General features: G+C 44.1%; 1 protein-coding gene across 21 annotated transcripts in view; it reads left to right on the top strand.

Annotated features, from left to right (window-relative positions):
- Nucleotides 1-23930, top strand: part of tcf7l2 (transcription factor 7 like 2) — a 119040-nt gene that overhangs the window by 36333 nt on the left and 58777 nt on the right. The gene's annotated exons all lie outside the window — the stretch shown is intronic.

The following is a 23930-nucleotide window of genomic DNA, read 5'->3' on the forward strand; positions in this document are numbered from 1 at the left end:
ATCCAGCCCCACCTCTTTCTCCAGTGCATTTCTATAGAGCTGAACACAAAGATACTACTGTACATCTGGAATGAAACTTGTGTCATCTGTTTAAATATAGGCTAGCTCCACTCTTGGCCCACAGGGATTGGGGCTCCCTCAAACATGGAAATTAAATTATTGTGTGTGTGTGTCCATGTAGCCACACTTAAAATCTCTTATCTGTGTATGTTACCTTATTTTAGCTCAATGTACCCCGGTGAACAGCTCATCTTGCACATCCACAGCATTGTGGGCAAGTTCATGCTTAATATCAAAAGCAGTGTGGAGATATATGCTTGGGAAGCCAATATTTTCCCATTTTACTTCTTCCTCTTACAAAAATATTTGCACTGTTGGAATATGTTAACAACAATATACGCCAAGTTCCTTAAAAAAAAAAAAAAAGCAAAGAAAAACAAAAAAACTTTACTGTCTCTTTATGGATTTTAAATTACTGAAGAGCAGCAGGGTACAAATGCAGGTGTTCCTAGGATGGAATGAACTTGTGAACTTATATGGAAGTGGCGATAAGATAATTAAAAGTGGTTGCTGGAAATTTTCTTGGCAGTGTTACTTTGCTGCATCCAGCAAAATAAGATAAGGTTAAATGACTATTGATCGCATCTTTTTAGATATGAAGGTTATGGGTAGGGCTAGGATTAGCTGCTTTCAAGAGATGATTACCTAGAATTGGTATTTTTATTTTTTCTATTTTTTAAAGGCGTCGTAATTACAAAAAACACTGGAAATGTCACTTTTTAACAAGGCGCTGGATGCTGTGTATGTGCATCTAGAAGGAAGCCACAGATTATTTGTCATATTCCTTTTCCTCTAAGTTCATTCATAATGGGACCAGAGTGCTCCAGTAGTCAAATGAGTTCACCAGTAGCTGAGTGGGAGGGGAGGGGGGGCTCAGAGAAAAGCGGGAAATGTGTGTTAGGCCTCTGCCTGTGTGTGTGTGTACGTGTGTGAGTGAATTGGGACGGTGGGGGGGCCTGGGGGTCGGCCGCACAAAAGCTGTCTGAATAGAGCGCATAATTGCTGTTAATGCCAGGGCAATGAGAGCAGCGACAGTTCCTGGCTAGATGTCCAAACAATAGTGCCCCTCGGCTTCACATTTATCTTCCCGTTTGGAGGAATGAAAAAAAAGGGGGGGAAAGAGAGGAACACAGATTGGAACAGGAGAGTTTCAGTTTTCATTCACGCCTGACGAACAGGCATGTGTTCATGTGCGTGGTTCGCGTCTCTGAATAAACCCCCCTCCCGCCCCGCCGCCCTATCTCTTGGCCCAACCTCCACTCCACGTTTTCCCTTCGTGCTTCCCGTTCTCGTCGTCATCAGAAAATATTTGCCTTAAAAGCTCTGGGTGAGAAGGCCGCTGTGATGCTGGGAGGAATTCTGGTTGCTGTCGACCTTCTGTTTGGATTGCGGCATGTGTTTGGGAGGGGTCAAAGTGCACTGGCGCTGACATGCTTTTCGTTGACGAAGGAGCTTCCCCTCTCACCCCCTTTTTCTTTCTGATAGGGAGTGCTTGAGTATCCATTGGAGGTTGTTTTTTTTTTTGTAATTCCAGCTTGTGTGTGTGTGAATGCAGGGAGGAGGTGCCAAACACAGCTCCTAATGATCACGTTGGGCTAGATAATGACTAGCCGTGCCAGTGTGCAGTGAACACCTGTGGTACACCAGCCTTTTATGGATGTGGTACAATGTCCTGGAATGTACCACAGAAGAAGAATTTCATTCATTCATTCCAGTATCTGTTTTAAAAATACTTTCCTCACTTTTTTCTCACAAAAGGGGATGGCAATGTTATTTAAATATTCACATCTAGATATTAAACATTAATTATACAAAGGTCTTTGTCCAGTGTTCATCCAGCCATGCGCAATATATTATGCAGATGGTTGTTTTTCTACCCAGTTTCTATCTGCAGCCTTAATGTAGTCAAGGGAATTTCAGTATGCAGATAATCTGTTCAAAATGGCTCAGATGGGAAGGAGGCACTTGTGTGTGCTAAACACATAATAGAGGAGTTTAAGGTGATAAAAGTCCAGTCAATGTATTTTTAATCTACTAATTAAACTTTTAATTGTAGCGGGATAAGCTCCAAGGAGCGTGTGTGTGTGTGATTATGTGTGTGTGTGTGTGTTTTGGAAGCGAAGCCGGTCTGCTAATGAGGTGATCGTCTGCTTGTTTTGTCGTCAGGAGGTGGTGGATTCATAACTCCCCGCAAAAGGTGAGGGAGGGTTTAAAAGTGCGAGCGAAATAAATGCATCTACTAATCTGCGGATTATAGCGGGATTTGTGTAAAAAAAAAAAAAAATGTTGGCAAGATTATTTTAAAATGCACAAGGCTAATAAAATGTAACCTCCATACCCTGCGATGTGGTGCAACGTTAGAATCTTTTTTTTTCTTTTTTTTAGCTAGTTGATGAAGCAATTCCAGTGGAAAACAGATTAAGAGTAAATTCCCATGTTAGCTCCTTAACCAGCTGTTAGAAACCTATTTACACACAATAATAATAATACGCCTCTTTTAAAGAGACAGCTGTCGGCTTGCGTACAGCACTAGATAACATTTCATGAGAACAGCTTGTCACATCCACACATGGCCTGCACATGGGCACTGAATTGCCAGTCATTGTGCAGGTGATGATATTTGGAAGTGCATATATATATATATATAGATATATATACATATAAACTTCTGCTTTTGCAAAATTAATTACACCTTTGACCGATTTTTAAATAATAAGATGGATTTTTAATTTTTATATGGCATAGCATCTTTTTTCCCCATTATTTTCTTAATGGCTTCAGCTTTTAAAAAATAAATCCCCCCTCCCATCCCTTCCCTGGCATTCTCAGTATTATGTATTCATCCGGGCTCCAGTGAGAGGCCAGTGTGTCACCAGTGTTCAGGGTCAATTCCAAAAGCGCACAAATTGACTGGTGGAAGTGAATTGTCAATTGTCTTTCTCCCTCGAGGGGTCAGAGTGAATGGAGAGGCTTGTTTGGACAACTGTCCCGAGGTGAGATGTGTGGCCCTCTCTGTCCTGCCAGAGGGGATGGACTGATGAACGGACAAGAGAGCGGGGAAACAAATGAACAGCAGATAGGCAAGACGACGCTGTGGAGGTAGAAAACAATGTAGTCTCGTCCCCCTGAAATCACAGTTTTGATTGAGCGGATTTGGTTGGCAACTCTTGATGGTATCCAGTGGAGGCACTGACACAATAGGGAAGTAATTATCACAGTCTTCCTATAATAAAACCAACAGTGAATGACGCCTGGTCTCTGTGTTAAATATTAAATCTATTCCCATAACTTAAATGTACATAGTTCTGCACGGATGACTCAAAATCAGGTTATTCCAAAAGTTTATTTTTTTTTCAATTTTGATCCCAGTAAAACTCAACTAAAGTCCACAATTCATTGATGGATCAACACGTAAGGCAAGATATGTCTCTAACTATTTGGATAGTCATATGTATGACGTTTGCATGCTATTACTCTGTGGGTTAAATTGTTCCGCTAAAGCGGATCTTTACTGTATGATTATTTCGAGAACTATTCATTTTATTCTTAGATGGAACCTAGTTTTAGTTTACTGTCCATTGGCATGCAAACCAAAGGTTCATTTTATAGATTAACTTTGAACCTGAAACCACCAGTTCAGCCATAATGAAAGTTGAGATTAGAGGCAGGCATTACTAAGCAGGTTTGGCCTTTGTGTCATGTGATGCACGTCACAGTGTACTTTAGAACCAGGAGGTGTTTTATCTTCACTTTACTGCCTCCTCTATCTTTATTGGCAGCCACACTTTGCATATTTCGTGTACCAATAAAGATAAATTTCCTGCTTTATCATTACAGATGGCGTCAAATGGTTAAGGTCTGGCTCGGCGATGTTATGATTTTAGCTCTTGGGGTGGTCAGCTAGGACTACAGCATTCAGCAGCATGGGGAGCATTTCTGGAACATGCAACCTGTTTTGCATGTTTTATAAAAGCCCTTTGTCTGTTGTGGATGAACCTTGCTGTTGTAAGGCCTGTATCTGTCTCTGCTCAGGCAGGCAGGCAGGCAGGCAGGCCTGCAGTGAGGATGCAGCAGCTGGCCTGGGCCCAGGCACAGGAATGCTGTGTGTGCTGTTTAAACACTGGCTTGTCTCAGTGCAGGCCTAGAGGACTGGAGGGAAGGAAGTTGCAGCATGTTTACATAGCTGAATTGTCCGTTGGGCCCCCCCCCAATGGCTGATACACTTCTGTTCAAACATCCACAAGTGTGGAGATGACCCCCGTTGATGCCGGTGTTCACAGCTCTGCCTTAACACTTATTTCTTTCTCTCTGAATGTGTGTGTGTGTGTGAATACTGAACACTCATAGCCAGTACTTCCCTGCTGTGGGTGTTTGCTGTTTTAACCTGGAGGCTTGGATAATAGATAAAAAGTGTTATAAGGGAGCATTTATCACACTGAGAATGGCAACAAGAAGAGATATTCAGACAGATGAAGCGATAGAGGGGAACCTCATTGCTTCAACCAAGGTCCTATCCAAGCAGGGAGCCAGCCATTGACATACGGTGGAATTGTCATCTAATTGTTGTTTGAATTACCTGTTATGATCCAATGACAAATCTCTCACACTCTTGCCATCAGAGCGGAAAATGCATCCGGGGATTGGCATGATCTTTGTGAGTGTGTAAACCTGGCTTCAACAAGATGGATAAATGCAATTACTGGACAGACCTGGAGAGGAGAAAATCCATTTAAAGCCCGTAAAGCTAAGCAGGGGCCGTGCTTAATTCATTTGGCCAATTTACGGGTGATGTACGAGTGTCAGGGCACATTAGTCAGGCGGGGGGAGAGGTGAGTGTATGCTGGCTCAATGGGTTGGGTGTATTTTCTTTCTTTTTTGGGGAGGGGGGGCTTTTTGGTAGCAGAGCAGTCTCCTTGAGACCGGGTTCCATGCTTTCCTCCAGACAAAGCCAGTGGAGCCTGGACATGGAAATGACAAAAAGATGCACTGAGTGGGAGGGAAGCGGGATTGCTTTGCAAATGAGGTGGGGAAATGTTGCTTTGGTCTGCTGGGCAGCAGAGTGAGTACCGGCATGCTTTGCCATACCAAGAGCTCAATCAGGTGCTGTCAGCAACCCTCGCGTCCTACAAGTTAAACGACTGATTTTTATATAGAAATGTAAACCCTTGTGACCACTGTTGCCGCCTAGTTTCTGTTTTTTTTTTTTTAGTTTATTAATAGTGCCTTTGCAACACTTTTGCAAACACTTCAATTTTAGTTAAAGATAATGAAGGAAGAGCAGACTAAAGCGTTAGAGGGCTCTGTTCATTTTGATCCCTGCTGACTTTGAAACTCTCTCTCAACTCTTTACTTTCAAAATGAGTTATAATTACATTGTTTATCTAGACTGCAACTGGTTCACCTGAGAAATCTTTGCTTTTGGCCTGTGCAGTGTTTGCCTCAGCCGCTGGCAGTCTCATCCGTGTTACTGTTATTATTTTATCCTGGAGGCACTTTAGTCTCCCAGTGCTTACATTTTTATTTCGTCTATGCTTCTTGCGCCGCGTAGACCGACTTCTGTTTATCAACTCTTCCAGTGCATTGACATTAGACGTCTTTACTCTGCTTAGTCTGTTACGCAGCCATTGTCTTGGTGGAGCAAAACCACTCAACGGTTACACAAGCTGAGTGGTATGCAAAAACAGTGGTTAGAGCCTCGCCGGGCGGGTGAGAGGCGTTGAGGGAAGCTTTGGTTTACAGCTTCAAGCCGCAGCCTGAATCAGGGCAGGGTTAGCTATCAGACAGAGAGACATGTGAGGCTAAGACCTCTCTCACTATGATGCAGATGCTTTTTAAGTGGTTGGGATCACACTTAAGTGCCTCTTGGGTTAGTAGATTTGGATTGCCAGAGTGTATGTGTGCGCACTCGGTGTCAGGGAAAGTGTGCGTTAGCATATGTCACCTGACTGCCAGGCAGCCGGCCTCGGGAAACCAGAGTTAGTGTGAATGCCGGGGCTTGTCAAAGACAGGTGCCACCACTGCGGCCCATGCCTGCCATACAGCAGCTGGGAAAAGACTGCAAGGCCCACGGTCAAGTGTGGGCCATTGGGAGATCGCATCAGGCTAGAATTCCAGATCAGTGGGGGGTGAAATGGGCATGCCTCCCTGCAGTACTGTGGCTTAAAGGGTGATGTATGCATGGTGCATAGGCTTCTCTGTTCACTTTCTGCAGCCAACACTGTTTAAAGTAATTAAATAATTTGTAGGTCAAATTTCCACTTCCTTCAAACATGTCTGTTGCATTGCTCTTGATGATAATCTAACACCGAAAGATGCAGTGGGTATTTGGGGTATAAATTTTGAGTTGCACATACTGGCTACCATCATGTCCCCCGCTCCTCAGCCCCTTCTGTAAATGTCTCTTGACTTCCTATAGCAATGTGAGGATTGGTGTAGTGTTGTGGTACAATGGTGCAGCTTCTTTCCCGAGCACGGCAACTGGAAGCCTCCCCCCGTCGTCTCGGGGTATCGTGGGGTTGTGGATGTGCCTGGGAGTCATCACTGTAAGTCCTCTGAGCCTTCTGGGGAAGTTTCACGGACCCTTTCTTCTCATTTTCTGCACTTGCTTTTGGGATGACTTTGAGTCCTGAAAACTCAAAATCCTGTGCTGTAAATATGCAGATGTAGTCATAGTTTTCCCCTGATCCGCCTGCTCGCTTCTTCCCAGATGCCTGCCTCCCCCGTCCTCATGGAAGAACAACTGCTGGTTGCCATCTATAGGCCAGTGGAATTCCTCACCCTGACTCAAGAATAATAATATAAAAAAAAAAAACATGGAAGTTTTCTATATGCTCCTGCAGATCATTTTACAGCAGTGCCTCTCAACACAACTGTTCCTAGTTAGTGGAAACTTCCAGACTTATTACAGTCACCAACAGGGCAAATTTCTTCACTACCAGTGCTTGTACGTTTAATGCTACATGGCTTGGGGTGACGTTATTTAAGCCAATGAGCCAGTCTGTCCTTGTATGCTATGTTAAATTTAGAATTAAATGCTCAGCTGTAAATTATGTAGTCTCCTGGCATGAGACAAATAGTTTTGGTTTAATCTGACACCCACAGGCGTAAGCGGGAGTTACCCCAACTAGGCTGGAGAATTTATGATCATGCCGGCCAGAAGCCATACCTTTTTTGGCCCAGAACCAAAGTTTGGCAACCGAGTTTACATCAGTGGTTGCCATTGCACATTCAGAAATGATCTCAGTGAAAGCATTTTATGCGTGACATTAATGAGGCCAGTCAGCACAGTTAATTTGCTGTTATTTAGCTCTGCGGTCGTGTTAAATCATAAATAGGCTGAGAGAGGCCTCACTGCTAACAGTAAGTGTTGAATAAGGGGTAAAACTCAGACCTGAACTTGAGGGGAATCTTGATTCTTGGCTAGGTAGCTCAGTTATTGGAGCTTCCTGGCCAGAAATTGAGATTCTGCGGTCTCAGACGCTGGGAAAGTTAACCTCTAATTGTTCGCAGAAGCTATTGGCAGGAGGAGCTAAGTGATGATGAGTGAGGCATCGACGGGGAACACGGGTTGGATGCTGAGATGAGACAGCTTACACTTGCCGGTCAGGGGTGTTGTTTTTTTTTTCATTAGGAAAGAACTGGAGCCCAATGGGATTCTCCCCAATGACAAAATGGTAGTCCTAAAGGGAGAAAGAAATGAAGAAAACCCAGCTCTTTCTTTCTTGGCTCTGTTTTAAGAGACAGACACTTTGTTCACGTTTTAAATTGGCCTTGTCATGCGGTTTCCTCCACTGGGCTGCTGGGAGCTGACTGTTTCCACATAGGCCAATGTTCTGTACCAGTTTTGGTTTCGAGAAAAATAAGCGTCTGTTTTTTGTGGCACCGATCGCTGTCGCATTAAACTTGGGTTTTTTGTTGCTTTTTCCCCTCCCCAAAAGCTAACACAGCCGTGTTTGTATTCTTTACGCCTTATATATATATTTTTTAGTATTATTATTATTATCTCAGTTGCAGTTGCTTGGCAAGAGGCACATCAGCCTCTGTCCTAACACGGCCACGACCCTGTAACCTCACCCCCGACCCCTCTTCCCGCTTGTACTACAAATCTACTTTTTGTAGTGTTTTTCTGCGTGCCACATTTTCGCAAATAACATCAGTAATCATTCAATTGGGCATAAAGTAATTGAGAGGCGGCCTGCTTGCCATCTGTCTGGTGAGATTACTACTTTCTGTGTAATTAAACGTGTGACCTTGCGGCCATGGAGGGAGGTGCCAGCGGGCGAGCCACTGCCAAAGAGCCAGGCTGTCTTATTTGAAGTCAGAGGGAAGCTGTTGGTGAGGGTGGGAGGGAGAGAGAGTTGTGCGGTTTTAAAAGTTTAGCCCAGCTGCTAAAGATAGCACAGGTTGATGTGAGTTGAGCTTAAGCGGCAGCCTTTACATGGCTGCGTCCTGCGTGTGTCGAAGCCCAAGCCTCAGTCAATTTTGCAATTCTACAGGAGCCTTGTTGAAGTCAGCATGATCCCTGTGTGCATACAGTGTAACCAGGAGAGGATAGAAAAGCAGGGGTCAGAAAAGTGTGTGTGTGTGTGTGTTTCTGTGTGTGCTTGTGGGGTCAGGATGGGCTGAATAGAGACTGCTGTTTTAACTCTGATTTTATGTGTGGTTTTGTTTGGACTCCTGAGGTTTGGTTTCCTTTGGACAGTGTCCAGAGACTACAAGGCCTGCTTCTCCTCAGCTTTCTTGTGAGGCCGACGTGAAGGGCCCTGCAAAGCCCCGTGATTGGATTTCAGCGCTGATCTGGTTGATTTGCGTTGTAAACAGGACATTAAAGACAGGGGAGATGGCGAACTAATGAGTCTTTGTGTCAGTGTGCATACTGCAAAAGGGTGCTTGTGTGGTTTTATCCTCTGCATCCTGCATCGCGGTGTCACACGCCCAGTTAAGAAGAGGAACTAAAACTCCTGTAGATCCCTGATGACATTCAGTATACTCATAGACATATACATAAACACCAAATGCGCAACTGAAAGAGACATCGGCATGGTTTAGTCAGTGTGGGCTGGATGGTGTCTTGCAATACTTCCGCTCAGATCTGGAAAAAAAAAAGTCTCTTGTTCCCCCAAACAAAAATAACCGTTTTAATTACTATGGTTGTGCTATGGTGCAGCCACAGCATGGCTGGTGGGACCCAGCTGAGGTGGCACTTGCCACTGGGGATGGGGACAAGGTCTGGGCCGGCCTCCAGGGAAATTACAGGGTGGTGTGGAGGATGGGGGGGAACTGTATCCGTCCTCCAGTCCCTGCTGTCAACCCAGAGAGCTCCTGTTTGCAGCTAAGCGAGGCTCTCTCTGTTTCATCTTCACCCTCTGGAGATAATTGGAGTTGTACTGTGTGTAAACATGTTTTTGGTTTCAAAGATAAGTTTCAGTCTAAAGACCTGTATATCTGCCTGGCATGCAGGGGGAGGAAAAAAAAATCAGTTTTTAATTTTTTTTTTCTAAAAAAAAGAGCAGCATTTTTAAACTGAACTCGATTCTTATTTTCTGTTTCTTACATTCTTCTTCTTCTGTTTTCTCCCTAACCTCTTCAGCCATCTCCCTTTTCTCTTTTTCCACTACCCCTCCCCTCCCCTCTCTCAGTATGTGCTCTGATTACCTCTCCAAACTGGCAATAAGTTGATTGCTTTACAGAGATGATGTAAGCCTCTGCCCTAGGGTACATCAGGTTGGATTTCTCCCGCTTTATCTTGTAAAGCCTAAATTAACAGCTGGTTTGGTTGGAGTTCTCCTGGATCTGACTAAAGGATTAGGCTTGGTTCTCATGCGAGTCAATCCGGTTTGATTTATTGCAGGTCTATCAAAAAAGATCAATGGGAGTCCTTTTGAAAGTAAATCCTTAATCGCTCTTTGCACTTACGTGTCATCATTGTGAATTTTTTCCCTCCCCTCTGTTTCTTGCTCCCTTCTTTCTCACTCCCTAATTCTTATTCTTTCCTTACACCACTGCCTGTCTGTTTTTATTTTTTATCTCCTCCTATACCCCACCCAACCCAATCTGCGGTAGCGTTTTGCACTTGTCGATGGTATCATGGTGAATTGCTGGATAGATTTTCTCTCTGTTCTCATTAGTTTTCCATTGGGGCAAATGCTCGCTTTTAAAGCCTCAGGTTGCGATTGCGAATGAAATATAGCCATATAGCTTGGTCTTAACCCAAACACAGTTTTTTTCTGTATAAGACCCATCAGTCACCTTTGGCCATAAGTAACAAGGATGCTGAAGAAATCAGTGTTTGGTTCTCATATTCTCTTACCCATCTGGGGTTAAATTGGCCATAGATATAAAAGTGAATGACAGGTGATTTGGAAATTAAAGCTCAGTCGAACTATTAATCCCATTTGCATGTTATGGCTGCTGTTTGCATTTGGCACTTTTATTATATCTGACATTGCTTCCTGGTTCCAGCTAATCATCAATGCTTTTGGCTCATTAGTATCCAGGAACTGAAGATCAGAAACGCTTGAGATGTTTTTAACTCAAACAATGACGTATCATCCTTCACTTCCCTTTTGGATCTCTCCTGTCTCATGCTAGCGTTGAAACACTTGCTAAACTGAATGAATTAACTCAATCCTAGCTCTAATTATGGAGCACTGAATGCATTTTTCCTGCATATTCACATATGTCTGTGCTCACAAAACGATATGCGAGTCGAACAACACCCTGCAGCATGCGGCGTATTTTCTTCCACACTTACGTAAATGGACATGGCAGCTTCTGCTATTTTTCCACCCAATCTCTCTCCTTCACTTTCCCTTATTTCCTCATTAACAGGGCTCGTTATGTATTATATATCATCCTCCTCCTCTTCTGCTAGGCGAATTTTGCCCTGCTCCGCCTCCATCGATGCCATGGCTCTCTAGGAATCTGTATCTTGAAGGATGCAGCCAGTATCACTGACAGGAAGACTAGATGGATTGGCAGACCCCCTTTGATGGTGCCAGTGATATGTAGGCCTTCTCCTGGCCAACATTCACATTTATCTTGAGGATTTTCCATGTCTTTAAATACTTTTTTGCTCTGAAGTATGACTGATGTGATCAGTGTCAAATTCAGGTGTATCTGCTTGGCATGCTCTGTGGCCTGGTTGGCTGTCAGACCTGGGTATGGAGGTGTGGGAGGGGCTCTAGATAAGGGAACTGGGTGGGGGTGGAGGTGGGTGGGTGGGGGGAGTTGGGTGAGATCGACGGGATACGTGGGAAGGAAGGGCTTGCTGTCAGCCAGCTGGACCTCTTAATCCTACAGCCTTGGGGAAAGGGTGTGTGTGAATGTGTGTGTGTGTGTGTGTGTGTGTGTGTGTGTGAGTGAGTGTGTGTGTATTGTGTTTGTCTCATAGAGATTTGTCAATTTTAGCACACCTCTGCTCGACTCTTTGGCCCAGCTGAGCCCACAATCGCGCGTGCGCATGTGTGTGTGTTTGGTAGTGTGTTGTGTGAGTGTCTCTGCTCCAGTGAGACAAAACCAGGATTTCATGCACGCTGTGTTTACTGTAGTCTTCGCTTTAACAGCACACTGTATATTTATGTCAAGACGACACAGTCTCTCACCCCCTTGATGTTGGAGAGGAGCTGGTGGTTGGTGCAGGGTGGAAGTGTCTGTCTGTTTTTGTGTGCGTACACGCATGTGTGTGTTGAGGGTAATTTTTGTACCGTGTTGCTGGTTGAGGGTGGAGGAGGAACCCGTGGATGGGGGGGGCAGGACACTGCCAGCACCACTCGCTCCACGTCGTCCCACTCCAAGCCTTTATGCCCAGCCCTGCGAGCATGAAGCTTCTGAAAAACTTGTGCACGCGCGAGCTCCATCCCGCTCTACGTCATTTTGTAGCTCGCTGTCTGATTGCGTCACCCCCTTGTCATTCATTAGACACAAAACGCGCTATTTAACCAAATTCCATGCAAGCTTCCTCTTTCCCGAGCACCCTCTCTTGCTCTCTCTGCCCCACTCTCTCTCTCTCTTTTGGCGTAGACTTTTGCATATATAACAGGCTGGCAGGCTAAGAGCTTGGGACTTCCCCACGCCACACTCCAAGCCTTTGATCCTTTGCTTTGGAGGTAACATCAAAAGGAGAGGCATAGAAAGGCAGCTACTACTGTGAAGTTCAATGTTCAACTTGATGGCTTGGCTGAGGGCTTTTTTTTCCCCTCTCTCCTCCTCCTCCTCCCCTCCCGCTTCACCTCCCTCCTCCCACCGCTCCCTCGATCCCTTCGCTGTATCCCTCAGCTGACAAAAACACACAGTTTGTAGCCAAGGGTTTTTTTTATTTATTTATTTTTATTTATTTTTTTTATTTTAGTGCCTCTGACCTCACCTCCATAGAATGAGAATCTGACATAAAACAAGATCTCAACCCTATAAAGAAAACAAAAAAAACTCAGCTGTAGAGAGGGTGTACACAAACATTCAGATCCTTTTTGACGCCGAGGTAAAAGGCGCTTTTCCAGCGCCAGGCCCTTCTTTTTCCTCTCAGTTTCTCCCACTGTCTGTGTGGGTAACATGCAGCAGCAGCATCCCTGTATTGCACCTTGTTGCGTCAATGCCGAGCTGGGCTCTTTGCTGCTAGGTTAAGTAGCAGGATGAGGGCAACATACCGTATTGTTTTCTGCACACCCTCTTTGGATGAGTGGATGAATGGATGCATCCTCAAGCTTGATTTAGGGTCAGTGCGAACTGCCTTTGGATAGCTTTGAAAACCACTCCCCTGCAACTTATAAACATTGGACAGTGGTTGTCAAAGTTGCCCATTTTGTGCAGTTTCTGCATCCACCACTGGCTTGCTCTCAGGACATGGGAGAACAGCCGGGCATTTTGCTTATTTTTTTCGTCTTTTTGCCCTGCCTTTGCATGCGTCTGCCAGGGATGACTTTAAACACATTTGATTTCCAACAGCACGCCTTGAAAACTTGTTCTGAGAGGTTATAACCTGACCCTTATGCTCTACCTCACTTTTTCTTTCTGATTTGGAGAAAAAGAGAGTGCCAGAATAAGCTCAGAGGAGGAGAAAGGCCTGTTTTCTGCTTCTTTCTTTTGGTTGTTTTGTTTTTTTCATCTTCTCCTTTGCAGCATTGACATGTGAAGCTTGCAATCAGCCGTTCACGGAAAAAACAAACGATTTTCATAATGAACGTCTTAACCGAGTTTCTTATGCAAACTCTGTAAATTAAGGAAGAATCAGACGAGGCCGTGGCCTTCCAGGTCAAAAGCGGGCTTTTGTTGTGCTGTTTGCAACTGTATTTAAATGACACAGACTTGATAAAGGCGATCTAGAAAGCTGAGATGCTTCACTAAATGCTTTTTCGTCCTTTATGAGCTTCGTTGTCTGACTGTGCCAATTAGCAAAGGCGTGTGGCCTGCTTTCCCTCTCCTCTTTTTCTCTTTTTTCCCCCCTGTGCTCCAACTCTCTTTCTAGATAGATGCTTTCTCTATCATGCTCCTGCACATACACACACACACCAAGCACACATTTGGTGTATCATTAGCTTAGTGTGCGGGGAGGCGTGCGAGCCTGGGCTCTCTCCTGCCTTATCTCCATGTCAATCACAGCGTGTGTGTGAACATCAGTTGTAATGATCTCCATCCAGCCTGTCGGTGCGTGTTAGCGCCTGGCTTCCCTCGCCCCCGGAGCAAGCCGTTCCCTAGCGAATAGATGCAAAATTAAGCTGATCAATAGATGGCCTCAGCTCATTATTGACATGTTATCATGGTGTGGGATTTTTGTGTTTGTGTGTGTGAGAGAGTGTGTGTCCAGGGGTTTATATACAGTCAGAGATGCAAGACAGGATGAGCCCACCCCCAAAAAATTTAAAGTTAGCTTTCTTCTCCAAATGGCTCAGACCACTTTATCTCAGGCCTGCAATGATATTGCATTAAGCTAATTTATTCTTACTCTGTTTTATGCATTTTTTGGTTGCTAAAGCCTCTACTCAAAGCGTAATCATCGGCTCAGTGGTAGGAAATGAGATGGAGACTTTGCAAAGCGCCATATTAAAGATTCATCAATAATTGGCATGTGTGCTGCTGTTTGTGTTGCGGGGGAGGAAGGTGGAGGGGGCTCTTATGGACAGATCACCACGTGATTGAGCTAAGTGGTAATTAACCATGAGAGAGGTGTGTATGTTTTGGTGTGTGTGTGCACATCCTAGAAGATGTCTGCGCTGTTGCGTGTCAGCGAAGGTGGGAATGCTGAGGTTAAGGTTGGCTGACAGAGTTGATTTGGAGGTGAGCGTTTGGGGCCATGTGGTCAGGTCATTGAGGGATGGGGTGTACGGAGGTGGCGAGGGGTGTGTGTGACACTAGCCCTAGTCACACAACCGCCTCCCCTGACCCTCTTCAAGTCTTATTGTCTCGGAAGCATCCCCCATTTTAATGAGCTCCAATAACCAAGTCCTTATTACTTATTTATTCATTAAGCCACCGTGGCAAAGCGGCAGTACCCCACTGTGTGTGCGTGCATGTAATTGCTCGTGTGCATTTTTTTTCTTCCCTGTCTTCCGTGCACAATATCATAGTAAATACCATGTTTCAACAGCAATAATAAGTTTGATTAAAGCTAATTGAACCTAAAATAGATTAGATGAACGCTAATGATTTTCCCCGCTTGTTTGGGTTACGAATCTATAACCTGAAACCATATTTGAGATTTGAGTTGAAACCTTAAAATCCTGGGCTTTAGCTCTGCTGAGGGAGTATGTCTCATGAATATGGAGGCTGAACCGCTTCAAGGTGCGCAAGTGTGAAAGAGACATGAAACAGACTAAATGTTTGTTAGTTTCAGATGATTCTTTTGTGAGGATTAATTGCCTGTTGGTATGTGCGTGTGATGCCTTCAACATAATGCTTTGTGATTGATGAACGCGCGTAGGTGGAATTGTGTGATAGCGTGTAGTGTTTTCAGAATATCGGAAGTCTTTGTGAAGCCTGAGAGTGTACACACTCTCTCCCTCTGAGGCATGTTTCATAGCTTCCCTATATCCAGTCTGCCGTTTAACTAATTCATAGTGAACTCTCGAAGAACAAAACCAGACACCCAACATCAAGGGCAGCGTTCAGCTCTCCTCCAGCACAATACCAAATACAGCATTCTCCAGCAGAACGTGGGCGCTGCAATCAGCTTACTTTTCTCCCGTAGCAGAGCTCAGCTGCTGTTCACCTTTTTAACTCTCCCCTCTGCAACCTTAAGCCTGCTTCCTGCAAAGGTAACATATGAGTTGCCCAACCTCTTCTTCTCCTAGCTCCTGCCCTGGCCTTGCGTAAGGGGCTCAGACACACCCAGGCCTGCAGACATGCCCGTTCACCTCCAAGCAGCTTCTGAGTAGGTCAGCGTGTATGAGACTTTAACTGGCAAGGCCCTCTTTGTTTTGTCGGACCATTGGCCCCTTCTGCCACTGATCTTCAAGGGTCTTCGACGGATTACTATTAGAAAATGATGCTAAATAAGTTACAAAGAAATCCTGGTTACTGGAACTATCTAGACTAAGTTAATATTTACACTGGGTGTTTACATGGGTTTCAGCGAGGTTATGTTGTCTTAGGTTTATTCACAGAGCTGTGTTTTGGTAACTGGACTGTTTTGAAGTTAAAGACATTTCACCTGTCGTAAAAGACACATTTAGCCTTTGTCTTGTCACTTGTTGGCTTGGGAAGTCCAGTTTGTATGAATCTCGGCCTCTTGGTCTTCTGGAGCCTGAAGTGAATATATCTTGTAAGTGTGGGGAATAAATTTATGTGGCGATATTGTATCGATACAGAAACACCAAATATCGATATTTCTTAAAATAAATTAAAACACTATGGGAATACTAAGGACAGAAAGACTGTTGCCATCTGTCTGATTGAGGTTTTGTCAGCAAGCACAACTCAAGGGGACTCGACTCAGCTGGCTTCCAGCTGGTTGTATTCTTGTTATATTCTTTTAGAATGAAAGTGCAATACTAAAATATGAATTTCTGTCCTTTCAAACAGCTACAAATTTGTGATTTTCACAGATTTCAACAATTCAGTTGTAGACTGATAGCAGACTGACTCCATCTTATGGCAACATTCTTTCAGGGTTGAGTGACAGTGTTGGTATGCTTGATAAATTTCAAAGTTGGATTGTTTAGTTGTTGTTATTTTTTTAACACGAAGTTTAGCTTTGAAGAAATTATTTAAAATTGATATAAGGCGATAAACAGCTATATACGTATTACAAAACTCAGCTCAATGTTAAAAATCCCAATAATATCGAATCAGGAGTGAAGCACTATGATAATATTGTGTCATGGGCTGTCTGGCGATTCCCACTTCTAATACCTAGATGACCTAACAACCTAACAGTCTGGGGCCCCAGAAAGGGAAACAACCCAGTTTGCTTGCCAACCAAATGTGTTAACCACTACACTTTGGAACCTGTATGTTTTTGCTGTAAAGTTGAGCATCATAACTTTGGAGTCTTCGGAGCTTGGATCCAGTCTCAAGAAGCAATTCAAGGAAATCCAGTTTTCCCCACTTACGTGTTTGTTAGTTTCATTTTTTTTGCTGCTTTGCTAGTTGATTCATCAGACATCCAAGATTATTTGATCTTCAGCTTTCAGGAGAACACAAACCTGTAATTCCAGTTACCTTTGACTTTGTACATCTGATATGTCATTACACTGTTGGCTAATGTGGAGGGACTTGTTCATCGTGTTGATCTGATAGGGCGCCCGTCGTTTGCTGTTGAGGTACAAAAAAACCATGCTTGACGTATACTGCCTAAGCTGAGCATTAAGGTATTCTTTCAGCTTCTACAGTGTGAACTCTAGAAGATATTAGAGATGGCACGATACCACTTTTTTATGTCCGATACCGATACCGATATCATAAATTTGGATATCTGCCGATACCGATATGAATCCGATATAGTGTGTTTTTTAATCAATAAAACGTTTTTTTTTAATATCTTGCTGCATTTTGTATAAGTTCATACTCAAGTTTAAATAAATAACAACACTAAAGCTATTCTGTTATACCTGTATGTAAAAAATACACTTCGCCCAAAATATTTTATAGTTCAGCAATACTGATCAAACTAATAACCTTAAACCTGCTCCATCCTCCCTATTCTGGTATTTTAAAGAGTACTTAGCAGAAATATTAAGCAACCTAACTAATAGGGTTGCAAACTCCCAGCAAAAAAAAAAAATAGGGAACCACCCTCCACCTCATGATGCTTAATCGATGTAATCAAATTTAATTTGATGCAGGGGGAAAATGCACAGAAATAAATTATTTTTCAAGAATAATTAAATAGATTCAACATCTTTCTTCAACAGAATTGCAGACTGCACAGATGGTATCTTCCCAAAGGAAAAAGTACTATAGCTTACTAGGGTATATTAGACTTAACAGTTACTATATACAGTAATGGACTTCTATATATTTTACATCAGATTAAAACTTTGGGTGTAAGAGTCAGATAATTATTTATTAAAAGCTAGACATTTTAAATGAGAATAAGAAAGAAAAGTATGTCTTTGTGCCCCTTTTCCCTGTTCATGCCCTATCGGCCCCCCTGGCTAAACTTTGCTAGATCCGCCCCTGCACAGTTATCAGCAGTCAGCTATGTAGAAAAAGATCCTGGTGTAGAAAGTATTAATAAATAAATTCTAACAACAGCTTATCAAGCTTAAACGTGCTGCTGTTGTTCAGCCGCTGGTTTCCTCTTTCTGGTGAGAAGTGGGGCAAAAACTAAGAAGAGAGACGGACTCGGACAGAAAAGCCGATCAGCTGATCATTAAGCAGTTTCACGATTGAAGTAGCAGCAGGAGAGAGAGAGAGAGAGAGAGAGAGAGGCAGTCGCTCCATAAGCTTTACAAACATTCAGAGATGAACTTACACACTTGCTTTACTTCTCTCTGGGAAAACTTCCTCTGAGATGAAATGCTGGTTTGCTAGCTAGGCTACAAATACACACAGCCGCTCTATCACGTGAGCACACTGCTGCAACGTGCTACGGTTATGAGAAGAGTTACGCTGTGTAGCAAGTTTTGTGAGGTGCTTTTTTGATATTTAATGGATCGGATACCATTTTTTATTTCTCACCGATATCCGATCCAGTAATTTGGGTCAGTATCGGACCGATACCGATACGTAATATCGGATCGGTCCATCTCTAGAAGATATCAGTTCTTTCTAGCCTGCCTGAATATCCCACTCTGTTAATTGATTAATTTAACAACCCTAATCGGAGAAAGTAAAATAAATCAATTAAGATTTATTTACTACCACTGAAATAATCAGAGCTTCCAGGCTCATAACAGTTTGTTACCCCAGTGAGTCTGGAAGTCAATGAAAGCACCCTAGAGCCTATTTGTGTCCAAGCAAAGGAAACGAAAAGAAGTGGAAGAGTCACTGAGAAAGATGAGCAGCAGGAGGAACACCTAAAAGAAAAGGCATTCTGTCGCAGAGCTGGATGCTAAAGGTGCCAGAGTACCTGTTCATTAACTGGCCCGATGGAAGACTAGCCATCTCCTGCTGGCCTTCACCCTTCATGCCACTATTTATAGAGCAGCCAAGAGATACTCTTAATGACACAGGACAGTGTTAACCGGGGGGAGGCGGTGCAAAAGTCAGAAATGGAACGGTGTTTACTTTCTGAGAAGAGCTGAGAAGTTGGCGTATTTTAGAATGCTGTCATATCATCCTCACACTTCCTTTGAGAACTTTATAGTTTCATCCAGGTAGTGTTCGTGGCACACTTTCCCCATCTAATTAATTGAATGAAGTGAATGTAACTATATTTTCTAGTCTTTTTCTTATGTCTTCTTCTTGTTTTTTCCACTTGGAAAAATATGTCTTCTGTGGCTTGTGCAATCCTTTAAAACTCTGGTCAGTCAGCTGGTGTTTGAACAGCACATTTGTCCACACCTGCTAAGCAAACAGTGATGGAGCATAGCCATACTTATCGCGTGACCCAGTGTTTAAAAAGAGTGAAACAAACTTCCAGGACGGACCTGATAAAAAGAAAAAAAAAGACGAAGAAGAAGTGTTCGTGGACAAAAATAAGAGTGTTAAAAGTTGAGAAATGCTCCCCCTTTTTCCATCATAGATTACAGTGCTTTCTGAACTAATTTAGAACAATAGTAGTTTCTCATTTCTACTGCTTCATTGTAAACGGTGAGCAAAGTCTGAGCTGGGTAGAGAGGCAGGAGAGGTCATGTGCACATTCTACCCTTGTGGGAAAAAAGGCTTATATGAAAGTGTCAGGGCGAGTTTTTCTGCAAGAAAGAAAGCGAGTGAGAGAGAGAAAGAGGAGGGGAGTTTGAGGTTTAGGTGGAGATTGTTGGCAAAGGGGGTAGGGGTAGGAGGTAAGGAGAGGAGAAGGGAGGTTTTGGATCAGGTCGGCAGCCCCTGTGCTGTCAGGGCCAGTGGAACCCCCAAGCGGTTCTGGCTTTGGAGTAAATATGGGCCCAGCGGACCCCTTCCCGCCCCAGGGCACACAAACCCCAGGCCTTCCCACATTTCACTTTTATTTTCCTGGTTGCAAAATGCCTCTGGCTATCAGATCAGGTGGGGTGCTTTTTTTTTTCTCTTTAATATTTACTCATAAAATGTGCATTAGTAGAACCAAAGCAGCCATGATGGACCCTCTTGTGTTGGCTAACTTTCTCTCAGTTTTGTCAAGGAACTCTTGCGCAGGTCTCTTTACAATAAACACGTGCTGTATGCAGAAGCAGACACAACAATGGATCATGTAACAAAGTGGGCTGGTGGGTTTTTTTTGTTTGTTTTGTAACCAAAAATATTTCAAAGACTCTCCTTTAAGCTTTTCCTCTCTGTTACAGAGAATCACTTTCTCCCCCTTAATAAATTACATGTGAATAAGCGTGCGTTTGCTTCTTCTCCTGCACCTGTGAGTGAGGACAAAGACTGCCAGCATTATCCGCAACAGATCAAGACAATATGCTCAGCTCTCGTTTTTAAAGGGATAAAATTGTAGTGAAACTGGATGGACTAATCTTTTAAGCTCGGTGCAGTTTACTCCGTGCAGCTTTGAATGGGCTCCTCTTACTAGCCTTGATCATTTCAGACTTAAATAAAGCTCTTTATAGTAAGGGGTCTGATTGGTGTAATCTGCAAGCTGTCAATCCATCTCTGAGCGCCCTCCCCGAGGAGCTGCTGGCCCAGTCGAGCGTGGCATGTTCAAATATGGGTGAGCTTTGTTTTTCAGGTGTGAATCAGTGAATAAGCATGTACAGTATGTTGAGATTGGAGGTGGGGGGTCATGTATATCTGTTATCTGTATATGTTCCCCCTGATGTCTGTGTAAAGCTGTCATATTTGTGAAATGAGGTGGCCACAGATGGTCTGAATAACTGCTGGACTCTAGAGCAACACCCAGCATCCATATGCTGACACTAAAACCCAGGCTGCTGCCTTTCTATCTTTTACATTACTCACATGGCTGAAATGCTCGAAGGATCCCCCATTTGTCTCCTGTTCCCCATCTGGAAAGTAGACCAGCGTTTGGGAGCCACATTGGCACATAAGGACCTCTGTTTGTTTGATTGGTCTGGAGCCCTCTGCTCTTAATCCAAAACAAAACGAACAAGCCGTGCAGTGGCATGTGATAAAAACATCAGATGGGGGGGGGGGCTTTATAGAGAAGAAGCTGGTTGTTGACGAGAAACAGACAGAACAATCCTGCTCGTTCACACTAAAAAAATTATGAGTAAGACTTCCTCTTCTTCTTTGTCGATATCTTATATTGGCGTTTGTCAAATTTTGATGGGCTGTAGTAAAAAAGAAATGTTTTATTTTCAGGAGGATTTGGGTGTCTGCTGTGGGTACTGGGAAGTGCTGTTTGAGGCCAAATTGCTTCTGTGCCAGCTTGTTGAATTGGTAATGACAGTGGTGGAAGCTGGTGTGAGCTCAGGATGCCCATTCATTTGTCTCTAGGCTGCTTCCTTCCCCACTACCATGAGCTGTGACACGGTACCAGGGCCCTAGCTTGTTTTCCCTTCGATGACAGTCAGATCTGGGTTAACACTCTGTAGCTCATAACATGTCAAACCTGGGTGTAGTTGCAGTCAGTCATAGACTTGGGTGAGTGGTTCAACGTGCAAGTAGGAAACACCTACTCAGATATAGTATAGTAACAAAATATAGCTAAAACAAGTAAAAGGTTATAGAATTAATCATTGTAAACAAAGGGGGGGGGGGCTTCCTTGGAGGTAAGGATATTCCAGGTCAGGTCAGGTCATGTGTATTCAAAAAGAAATTGTTATTTCTGTTTAGTGCAACTTATATTTGGCAGCATGACTGTTTTTACCTACACTTACACATATGCGGTAGGAAAGAGAGAGACAGCTGCAACAACACAGATTATAGAAGTCCTCGAGACAACAGAGTTAACTTTGAGACAGAAAGGGTATAAAAAAGGAGTTGCGGATTAGGTGGGTTGCAAAGAGACTTGCAGATATGCAGCGTAATAGAGCTTAAAAATGTTCTATGTGTGATTTACATATTGGATTTGAAGGGTATCATCTGAGCTGTCAGCTGATGTGGGCTTGAACCCCACTTTGACTCTGTGGCAGGTCTAAATCTAATGCTGTGTTTGGTATTGGAGTTTCGGAGAGTCAGACATCAGCCAATTTCAAGGTTCTTGGACTCTGACAAGTTCTGGCAATTAAACGTTCCTGTGCTCTGGAATCTTTTATAGACTAAACCTATAAATTGATTGCATTTAAAAAAAAAAAAAAAGCTTACGTAATAAACAGTAATGAAATTAATTGTAAGTTGTAGCCCTTGCCAACACCCCCAGCCCCCCCCCCCCCCCCCCCCACACACACACACACTCCCCATTGCCAATCACCAATTGCCTCCTTGTTCTTAGGAAAGCAGCAGACGACCGGAATATCGGGACAAGCGAGAGTGAGTTCATCCCTCTGTTAGGATTTAGAGGACTCCCTTGTCTTTCACTTCATCAGAGACAATTGAGTCATTCAGATCCCATTGTGGGGCTGGCCAGCTGAGGAGGGGTGCAGGGTAGTGGGGAGAGAACAAGAGGGATATTGGGTGGGAAGACTGAAAGGGAGAGAGGAGAAGGAGAAGCCGTATGCTGCATAACCCAGAGCAGGAGCACAACGGCTAGGATGGCTCTTACAGGGTGGGGGTCCGTCAAAGGGGGACTTGCTAGTGTTTGTATGTGTGGGAGGGAGGGAGGGGAGGAGAGACAGACGAGAGGAGAGAGTTATCCTGGAATGGAGCAATTTGTCACATTGGAATGGCTCTTGAGTTACACGGGGGGCCCCCTCATAGCAGGAGAGTTTTCAGGTCGCAGAGTTGGGAACAGGGAGGGGCTTGGAGTAGCAGAGAGGGGGTCAGAGGTCACGGCCTACTCAAGCCCAGGCAGCGTGTCCGTTAGCAGGGCAGACGGGCCTGCGGAGAGAGAGAGAGAAAGAGAGAGAAGGAGAGGGAGGCAGGAGGCCAAGAAGGGGGTGGTCGGAAAGTCTGGTTCTTGCCAAGGCTCCGTTTTCCTCTGCATGCTTATAAAATCTGCAGGAGAGATTAGTGTGTGAGAACATTTGCAACAGCAGAGCTGAAGTGGAGCCACTTGTCAGGGCATGCACTCCCAGCACCCTCCCTCTCTCCCTGCTAGACTTTTGGTGTCTCACTACCCCATCACCCCACTCTGGAGTGTCACCTTCACGGTCTTTACTCACCTCCTCAGAATGTCCCCTTGTTTTAACCTCCCCTGGCTGCAGCTGTGTTTGAAAATTCGAATGTGTGAGCACGTGTACACATGCGCACGCGATGGCAGGACTTTCCCATGACTGGATTCACAATTCCTCCAATTTCTCCACCACTGCCCTGTCCTCTCGCCCCTCTGGCACCACTGGACGCTGTCTTGAATTACCTCATACATGACAGCAGCCCCGTCACTCTCCTCCTTCTACTCCTTGCCTTTTTTTTTAGTTTTCCTTTTTTTTTTTTTTTACTGTTACAACACCACCCTTCTCTCCTACTCACCCCCCTTCATGGCAATTAATACCCAGTGTAGGGGGTGCATAAAAAGCTCACAAGACTTTGGCTCTGGAGTTTTTATAACCATTCCCTTTTCCACTCTGAGGACATACAAACAAGCATAAACAAACCCAGCTTTTTAGCAGTAAAAGCCATCTTTGGGTCATAAATGAGTGTTAGCTGTGGAGAAAGACCAGGCAGCAAACTGTTTTTTTCCCCAGTACAGGCTATAACCGAGGACATGGAGTCAATAACTCCCTCCAGCGTCTATCACTGGCAGACACCCCACAGTGAACCCTTCGCTAATTACCACTGATTTAGACACAGTCTCAGGAAGGGTCGCGACACGCTCACTCTCACCAGCACCGGCACACTCTCGCACACATGCGCACACACATATCCTCAGACGTGCCTGAGCCGTCACTTCTGCGAGATGGCAACACAAAGAAAGCGGATGCGTACCTTCGTCGCTGTGCGAGCACTACCACACAATTAAGCTCGATCTCTTCCGCTCTGCATAGATTGTCCTCGAGGAAGAGATAATGCAAACTTTTTGTCATCATGTGCCAACATGTGATCATGGGTGTAATAATTATATATAAATATGGAGACGAGACTGGGAAGAAGTGTGATTTAAGAGTGTTCGTGGCACTGAAGTTACAGCATAGGGCTGTTACTCCTCTTTGGTCTTAGTTAGTCCCAACCCCAGTGATTTCTCAATGGAATTGAAGCAGATATAAAGCAAATATTCCAATGTAACTGAAATACCCGTTGTTATTATGCTGCGTAGAGCCCCTGTTGTTCCTTCTTTCACAGCTGAAACAGTTGCTGTG

The sequence above is a fragment of the Neolamprologus multifasciatus genome, chromosome 8, assembly GCF_963576455.1.
Source record: "Neolamprologus multifasciatus chromosome 8, fNeoMul1.2, whole genome shotgun sequence".
Lineage (NCBI taxonomy): Eukaryota > Metazoa > Chordata > Actinopteri > Cichliformes > Cichlidae > Neolamprologus > Neolamprologus multifasciatus.